We start from the raw sequence: 10,218 nt of genomic DNA, 5'->3' as shown, positions 1-10,218 counted from the left end.
TGGGGAAGGAGGCAGCCGGGGCGCGGCTCCGATCCGGACCCCACCAGAGTTCGGCGGGGTTACGGCGGCGAGGTGGTTCGGCGTGATTGGGCTTCGGCCTGGCTCAGCTTGGCCGGCCCAATCGGCATGCGCGACTTTTTTTTAAAAACAGTGCCGCGACGAAAAATCCTAATAAAATAAAATAAAAATCCTAAAAATTTCAGAAACAATTTTCACCATCCCTACCTAATATTTGGGACAAAGTGAACATTTTTCCTGTACTAAATGCAATTTTTAAAAATGCATATTTTTCTCCAATTCAAATGAATAAAATGCAAATAAAATAAATTGCCTTCCAAATTTCTTTTCCAATATTTCTCCTCTGTTTTGAAGAAGTCATTTTATCTTCTCTCATTTATTTTTATTGTTTTGAAATTATTGGAAAGAAATTGTTGAAAACCAAATTGATCCACTATTTCAAATTTGAATAAATTCAAAAATGAGAATTTAAATGAAACCTCCAACTCTCTCCTTGGGTCCTTGAGTTGCTTAAAATTTCTTGGATCACAACCAAATAAAAACCAAAATGCAATAAATATGAAATGCATATGAATGATCTATGTATAACATCCAAATTAAAAATTGGGATGTTACACGTATCTACTTTTCCTAACATTTTTCCTCTTATTTTGGACTCTAATTTGCATGATTTGAATGAAACTAACCCCGGATTGGCATTGTTTTCAGTAGACCTACCCTGGTGTTATTTTTGTGCAGAAATAAAAGTTCTCGGAATGGAATGAAACTTTGCTAGGATTTTTTATATCAAATAAGAGAATTTCTGGAGCCAGAAGGGACCTGAGGGGGGCACGTGGGTGGGCACAACCCACCAGGGTGCGCAAGCCCCCCAGGCACGCCCTGGTGGGTGCTGCCCACCTGGTGGCCCCGCTGACCCTTGAAAGCACAAGTTCTCCCTAGGTGGTTTTGGTAATTAATGTCAACATATCTCTTGTTGGACTAACACTTTTATCTAGTATGTTTCAGATAAGTTCAACAATGGAGTGGCATGGACTAAAGGATGTGGGAACTCCTTCAAGATGCTAAGGACAAAGGATTGGCTCAAGCTTCAAGCTCAAGACTCTTCATTTTATATTTTAGTGATCCAAGATCACATTGAGTCTATAGGAAAAGCCAATACTATCAAGTAGGGATGAGGTGTTGCTTAATGAGTTTCTTGCTCCATAGTGCTTAGTGATATGCTCCAAATACCCTCAACTACTTTCCCACTTCCACACATATATCCTAAAACCTAAAGTCAAACTCGGCCCCACTGATTCTTCCTATCCGGCGCCACTGAGTTTGGATGTCTTAGCCACTGCCACAAACCCTAGGCAAATTGGTCTCACCGATAGGGATCTCGATCTCACCGAGATGGGATTGTAATCTCTCTGTGTATGTCCATTATCAAAATCGGTCTCACCGAGTTTGAGCAATCGGCACTACCGAGATTACAATGCAAACTTTCTGGTTAACTTATTACCAAAATTGGTCTCACCGAGTTTGAGTAATCGGTCCAACCGAGTTTGCCTGACCAACTCTCTGGAAAGCTAATTACCAAAATCCGTCTCCTCGAGTTTGTGTAATCGGTCTTACCGAGATTATGTTATGCCCTAACCCTAACCATATCGGTCCTACCGAGTTGCATTTCGGTCCCACCGAAAATCCTAACGGTCACTAGATTTGTTGAATCGGTCCGACCGAGTTTCTCAATTCGGTCCCACCGAGTTTGGCAAATTGTGTGTAATGGTTAGATTTTGTGTGGAGGCTATATGAAGGAAATATGCCCTAGAGGTAATAATAAAGTTATTATTTATTTCCTTATTTCATGATAAATGTTTATTATTCATGCTAGAATTGTATTAACCGGAAACATAATACTTGTGTGAATACATAGACAAACATAGTGTCACTAGTATGCCTCTACTTGACTAGCTCGTTGATTCAAAGATGGTTAAGTTTCCTAGCCATGGACAAAAGAGTTGTCATTTGATTAACGGGATCACATCATTAGGAGAATGATGTGATTGACATGACCCATTCCGTTAGCCCAGCACTTGATCGTTTAGTATGTTGCTATTGCTTTCTTCATGACTTATACATGTTCCTGTAACTATGAGATTATGCAACTCCCGTTTACCGGAGGAACACTTTGGGTACTACCAAACGTCACAACGTAACTGGGTGATTATAAAGGAGTACTACAGGTGTCTCCGAAGGTACATGTTGAGTTGGCGTATTTCGAGATTAGGTTTTGTCACTCCGATTGTCGGAGAGGTATCTCTGGGCCCTCTCGATAATGCACATCACTATAAGCCTTGAAAGCAATGTGACCAATGAGTTGGTTACGGGATGATGCATTACGTAACGAGTAAAGAGACTTGCCGGTAACGAGATTGAACTAGGTATTGGATACCGACGATCAAATCTCGGGCAAGTAACATACCGATGACAAAGGGAACAACATATGTTGTTATGCGGTTTGACCGATAAAGATCTTCGTAGAATATGTAGGAACCAATATGGGCATCCAGGTTCCGCTATTGGTTATTCACCGAGAATAGTTCTAGGTCATGTCTACATAGTTCTCGAACCCGTAGGGTCCGCACGCTTAAGGTTTCGATGACAGTTATATTATGAGTTTATGAGTTTTGATGTACCGAAGGAGTTCGGAGTCCCGGATGAGACCGGGGACATGACGAGGAGTCTCGAAATGGTCGAGACGTAAAGATCGATATATTGGACGACTATATTCGGACTTCGGAAAGGTTCCGAGTGATTCGGGTATTTTTCGGAGTACCGAAGAGTTACGGAAATTCGCCGGGGAGTATATGGGCCTTATTGGGCCATACGGGAATAGAGGAGAGAGGCCGAAAGGAAGGAGGCACGCAGCCCCCCTCTGGTCTGAATTGGACAAGGGGTGGGGCCCCCTTTTCCTTCCTCCTCTCCCCCTCTTTCCCCCTTCTCCTACTCCAACAAGGAAGGAGGGAGTCCTACTCCCGGTGGGAGTAGGACTCCCCTTGGCGCGCCCCTCCTAGGCCGGCCGCCTCCTCCCCCCTTGCTCCTTTATATACGGGGGCAGGGGGGCACCTCTACACACAACAGAAGTTGATCTACGGATCATTCCTTAGCCGTGTGCGGTGCCCCCCTCCATCATATTCCACCTCGGTCATATCGTCGCGGAGTTTAGTCGAAGCCCTGCGCCGGTAGAGCATCATCATCGTCACCACGCCATCGTGCTGACGGAACTCATCCCCGAAGCTTTGCTGGATCGGAGCCCGGGGATCGTCATCGAGCTGAACGTGTGCTGAACTCGGAGGTGCCGTATGTTCGGTACTTGGATCGGTCGGATCGTGAAGACGTACGACTACATCAACCGCATTGTCATAATGCTTCCGCTTACGGTCTACGAGGGTACGTGGACAACACTCTCTCCTCTCGTTGCTATGCCATCACCATGATCTTGCGTGTACGTAGGAATTTTTTTGAAATTACTACGTCCCCAACAGTGGCATCAGAGCCTAGGTTTTATGCGTTGATGTTATATGCACGAGTAGAACACAAGTGAGTTGTGGGCGATACAAGTCATACTGCTTACCAACATGTCATACTTTGGTTCGGCGGTATTGTGAGATGAAGCGGCCCGGACCGACATTACGCGTACGCTTACGCGAGACTGGTTTCACCGTTACGAGCATTTGTGCTTAAAGGTGGCTGGCGGGTGTCTGTCTCTCTCACTTTAGTTGAATCGAGTGTGGCTACGCCCGGTCCTTGCGAAGGTTAAAATAGCACCAACTTGATGAACTATCGTTGTGGTTTTGATGCGTAGGTAAGAACGGTTCTTGCTCAGCCCGTAGCAGCCATGTAAAACTTGCAACAACAAAGTAGAGGACGTCTAACTTGTTTTTGCAGGGCATGTTGTGATGTGATATGGTCAAGACGTGATGAGATATAAGTTGTTGTATGAGATGATCATGTTTTGTTGAAGTTATCGGCAACTGGCAGAAGCCCTATGGTTGTCTCTTTGTTGCATAAGATGCAAGTGCCAAATAATTGCTTTACTTTATCGCTATGCGATAGCAATAGTTGCAAGAGCAATAGTTGGCAAGACGACCATGTAACGACACATTGATATAGATCAAGATGATGAAGATCATGGTGTCGTGCCGGTAACGATAGAGATCATGACAGTACTTTGGAGATGGAGATCAAAGGCGCAAGATGATCATGGCCATATCATGTCACATATTTTGATTGCATATGATGTTTATCTGTTATACATCTTATTCTGTTTTGTTTGACGGTAGCATTATAAGATGATCTCTCACTAATTATCAAGAAGTGTTCTCCCTGAGTATGCACCGTTGCGAAAGTTCTTCGTGCTAAGACATCACGTGATGATCGGGTGTGATAGGCTCTACGTTCAAATACAACGGGTGCAAAACAGTTGCACACGCGGAATACTCAGGTTAAACTTGACGAGCCTAGCATATACAGATATGGCCTCGGAACACGGAGACCGAAAGGTCGAGCGTGAATCATATAGTAGATATGATCAACATAGTGATGTTCACCGTTGAAACTACTCCATCTCACGTGATGATCGGACATGGTGTAGTTGATATGGATCACGTAATCACTTAAGAGGATTAGAGGGATGTCTATCTAAGTGGGAGTTCTTAAGTAATATGATTAATTGAACTTTAATTTGTCATGAACTTAGTCCTGGTAGTATTTTGCAAATTATGTTGTAGATCAATAGCTCGCATTGTTGCTTCCTTATGTTTTTGCTTCCCTATGTTTTTATATATGTTCCTAGAGAAAAATTATGTTGAAAATGTTAGTAGCAATGATGCGGATTGGATCCGTGATCTGAGGTTTATCCTCATTGCTGCACAGAAGAATTATGTCCTTGATGCACTGCTAGGTGACAGACCTATTGCAGGAGCAAATACAGATGTTATGAACGTTTGGCTAGCTCAATATGATGACTACTTGATAGTTTAGTGCACCATGCTTAACGGCTTAGAATCGGGACTTCAAAAACGTTTTGAACGTCATGGACCATATGAGATGTTTCGGGAGTTGAAGTTAATATTTCAAGCAAATACCAGAGTTGAGAGATATGAAGTCTCCAACAAGTTCTATAGCTAAAAAGATGGAGGAGAATCGCTCAACTAGTAAGCATGTGCTCAGATTGTCTGGGTACTTCAATCACTTGATTCAAGTGGGAGTTAATCTTCCAGATAAGATAGTGATTGACAGAATTCTCTAGTCACCATCACTAAGTTACTAGAACTTCGTGATGAACTATAGTATGCAAGGGATGACGAAAACAATTCCCGAGCTCTTCGTGATGTTGAAATCGACGAAGGTAGAAATCAAGAAAGAGCATCAAGTGTTGATGATTGACAAGACCACTAGTTTCAAGAAAAGGGCAAAGGGAAAGAAAGGGAACTTCAAGTAGAATGACAAGCAAGTTGTCACTCCCACGAAGAAGCCCAAAGCTGAAGCAAAGCCTGAAACTGAGTGCTTACACTGCAAAGGAAATGGTCACTGGAAGCGGAAATGCCCTGGATATTTGGTGGACAAGAAGGATGGCAAAGTGAACAAGGGTATATTTGATATACAGGTTATTGATGTGTGCCTTACTAGTGTTTATAGTAGCCCCTGAGTATTTGATACTTGTTCGGTTGCTAAGATTAGTAACTCGAAACAGGAGTTACAGAATAAATAGAGACTAGTTGAAGGGGAAGTGACGATGAGTGTTGGAAGTAGTTCCAAGATTGATATGATCATCATCACACACTCCCTATACTTTCGGGATTAGTGTTAAACCTAAATAAATGTTATTTGGCATTTGCATTGAGCATGAATATGATTTGATCATGTTTATTGCAATACGGTTATTCATTTAAAATCAGAGAATAATTGTTGTCCTGTTTAAATGAATAAAACCTTTGATGGTCATACACCCAATGAAAATAGTTTGTTGGATCTTGATCGTAGTGATACACATATTCATAATATTGATGCCAAAATATGAAAAGTTAATAATGATAGTGCAACTTGTTTGTGGCACTGCCGTTTGGGTCATATCGGTGTAAAGCGCATGAAGAAACTCCATAAAGATGGATTTTTGGAATCACTTGGTTATGAATCATTTGATGCTTGCGAACCGTGCCTTTTGGGCAAGATGACTGAAAACTCCGTTCTCCGGAACAATGGAACAAGCTACTGACTTATTGGAAATAATACATACCGATGTATGCGATCCAATGAGTGTTGATGCTCGTGGCAAGTATCGTTATTTTCTGACCTTCACAAAATGATTTGAGTAGATATGGGTATTTCTACTTGATGAAACATAAGTCTGAAATAATTGAAAAGTTCAAAGAATTTCAGAGTGAAGTGGAAAAATCATCGTAACAAGAAAATAAAGTTTCTACGATCTGATCACGGAGACGAATATTTGAGTTACGAGTTTGGTCTTCAATTAAAACAATGTGGAATAGTTTCACAGCTCACGCCACCTGGAACACCACAATGTTATGGTGTGTCCAAACATCGTAACCGCACTTTATTGGATATGGTGCGATCTATGATGTCTCTTATCGGTTTTACCACTATCGTTTTGGGGTTATGCATTAGAGACAGCTGCATTCACGTTTAAAAAGGGCACCATCTAAATCCGTTGAGACGACACCATATGAACTATGGTTTAGCAGTAAACCTAAGCTGTCGTTTCTTAAAGTTTGGAGTTGTGATGCTTATATGAAAAAGGTTTTCAACCTGATAAGCTCGAACCCAAATCGGAGAAGTGCGTCTTCATAGAATACCCAGAAGGAAACTGTTGGGTACACCTTCTATCACAGATCCGAAGGCAAAACATTCGTTGCTAAGAATGGATCCTTTCTAGAGAAGGAGTTTCTCTTGAAAGAAGTGAGTGGGAGGAAAGTAGAACTTGATGAGGTAACTGTACCTGCTCCCTCATTTGAAAGTAGTTCATCACAGAAATATGTTCCTGTGACTACTACACCAATTAGTGAGGAAGTTAATGATGATGATCATGAAACTTCAGATTAAGTTACTACAGAATCTCGTAGGTCTTACAGAGTAAGATCCGCACCAGAGTGGTACGGTAATCCTGTTCTGGAAGTTATGTTACTAGACCATGATGAACCTACGAACTATGAAGAAGCGATGGTGAGCCCAGATTCCGCAAAATGGCTTGAGGCCATGAGATCTGAGATAAGATCAATGTATGAAAACAAAGTATGGACTTTGATTGACTTGCCCAATGATCAGCGAGACATTGAGATTAAATGGATCTTCAAGAGGAAGACAGACGCTGATAGTATTACCATCTACAAAGCTAGAATTGTCGCAAAAGGTTTTCGACAAGTTCAAGGTGTTGACTACGATGAGAGTTTTTCACTCGTATCTATGCTTAAATTTGTCTGAATCATGTTAGCAATTGCCGCATTTTATGAAATCTGGCAAATGGATAAACAAAACTGCATTCCTTAATGGTTTTCTTAAAGAAGAGTTGTATATGATGCAACCAGAAGGTTTTGTCAATCCTAAAGGTGCTAACAAATTGTGCAAGCTCTAGTGATCCATCTATGGACTGGTGCAAGCATCTCGGAGTTGGAATATATGCTTTGATGAGTTGATCAAAGCATATGGTTTTATACAGACTTTTTGAAGAAGCCTGTATTTACAAGAAAGTGAGTGGGAGCTCTGTAGCATTTCTAATATTATATGTGGATGACATATTGTTAATTGGAAATGATATGGAAATTCTGGATAGCATGAAAGGATACTTGAATAAGAGTTTTTCAAAGCAAGACCTCGGTGAAGCTGCTTACACATTGAGCATCAAGATCTATATAGATAGATCAAGACGCTTGATAAGATTTTTCAATGAGTACATACTTTGATAAATTTTTGAAATAGTTCAAAATGGAACAGCCAAAGAAGGAGTTCTTGCCTGTGTTACAAGGAGTGAAGTTGAGTAAGACTCAAGACCCGACCATTGCAGAAAATAGAAAGAGAATGAAAAGTCATTCCCTATGCCTCAGCCATAGGTTCTATAAAGTATGCTATGCTGTGAACCAGACCTATTGTATACCTTGCTCTGTGTTTGGCAAAGGAATACAATTTTGATCTAATAAGTAGATCACTGGACATAGGTCAAGAATATCCTTAGTGAGGACTAAGGAGATGTTTCTCGATTATGGAGGTGATAAAAGAGCCCGTCGTTAAAGTTACAACGATGCAAGCTTTTACACCAATCCAGATGACTCTAAGTCTCAATCTGGATACATATTGAAAGTGGGAGCAATTAGCTAGAGTAGCTCCGTGCAGAGAATTATAGACATAGAATATTTGCAAAATACATACGGCTCTGAATATGACAGACCCGTTGACTAAGCTTCTCTCATGAGCAAAACATGATCACACCTTAGTACTCTTTGGGTGTTAATCACATAGAGATGTGAACTAGATTATTGACTCTAGTAAACCCTTTGGGTGTTGGTCACATGACGATGTGAACTATGGGTGTTAATCATATACAGATATGAAAATTAGTGTTAAATCACATGGTGATGTGAACTAGATTATTGACTCTAGTGCAAGTGGGAGACTGAAGGAAATATGCCCTAGAGGCAATAATAAAGTTATTATTTATTTCCTTATTTCATGATAAATGTTTATTATTCATACTAGAATTGTATTAACCGGAAACATAATACTTGTGTGAATACATAGACAAACATAGTGTCACTAGTATGCCTCTACTTGACTAGCTCGTTGAATCAAAGATGGTTAAGTTTCCTAGCCATGGACAAAAGAGTTGTCATTTGATTAATGGGATCACATCATTAGGAGAATGATGTGATTGACATGACCCATTCTGTTAGCCTAGCACTTGATCGTTTAGTATGTTGCTATTGCTTTCTTCATGACTTATACATGTTCCTGTAACTATGAGATTATGCAACTCCCGTTTACCGGAGGAACACTTTGGGTACTACCAAACGTCACAACGTAACTGGGTGATTATAAAGGAGTACTACAGGTGTCTCCGAAGGTACATGTTGAGTTGGCGTATTTCGAGATTAGGTTTTGTCACTCCGATTATCGGAGAGGTATCTCTGGGCCCTCTCGGTAATGCACATCACTATAAGCCTTGCAAGCAATGTGACCAATGAGTTGGTTATGGGATGATGCATTACGTAACGAGTAAAGAGACTTGCCGGTAACGAGATTGAACTAGGTATTGGATACCGACGATCAAATCTCGGGCAAGTAACATACCGATGACAAAGGGAACACCGTATGTTGTTATGTAGGAACCAATATGGGCATCCAGGTTCCGCTATTGGTTATTGACCGAGAATAGTTCTAGGTCATGTCTACATAGTTCTCGAACTCGTAGGGTCCGCACGCTTAAGGTTTCGATGACAATTATATTATGAGTTTATGAGTTTTGATGTACCGAAGGAGTTCGGAGTCCCGGATGAGACCGAGGACATGACGAGGAGTCTCGAAATGGTCGAGACGTAAAGATCGATATATTGGACGACTATATTCGGACTTCGGAAAGGTTCCGAGTGATTCGGGTATTTTTCGGAGTACCGGAGAGTTACGGGAATTCGCCGGGGAGTATATGGGCCTTATTGGGCCATACGGGAATAGAGGAGAGAGACCGAAAGGAAGGAGGCGCGCAGCCCCCCTCTGGTCCGAATTGGACAAGGGGTGCGGCCCCCTTTTCCTTCCTCCTCTCCCCCTCTTTCCCCCTTCTCCTACTCCAACAAGGAAGGAGGGAGTCCTACTCCCGGTGGGAGTAGGACTCCCCTTGGCGCGCCCCTCCTAGGCCGGCCGCCTCCTCCCCCCTTGCTCCTTTATATACGGGGGCAGGGGGGCACCTCTACACACAACAGAAGTTGATCTACGGATTGTTCCTTAGCCGTGTGCGGTGCCCCCCTCCACCATATTCCACCTTGGTTATATCGTCGCGGAGTTTAGGCGAAGCCCTGCGCCGGTAGAGCATCATCATCGTCACCACGCCGTCGTGCTGACGGAACTCATCCCCGAAGCTTTGCTGGATCAGAGCCCGGGGGTCGTCATCGAGTTGAACGTGTGCTGAACTCGGAGGTGTCGTACGTTCGGTAC

Source organism: Triticum dicoccoides, chromosome 2B, assembly GCF_002162155.2.
Source record: "Triticum dicoccoides isolate Atlit2015 ecotype Zavitan chromosome 2B, WEW_v2.0, whole genome shotgun sequence".
NCBI lineage: Eukaryota > Viridiplantae > Streptophyta > Magnoliopsida > Poales > Poaceae > Triticum > Triticum dicoccoides.
The sequence above is the reverse complement of the archived record's forward strand: the minus strand, read 5'-3'. Positions refer to the sequence as shown.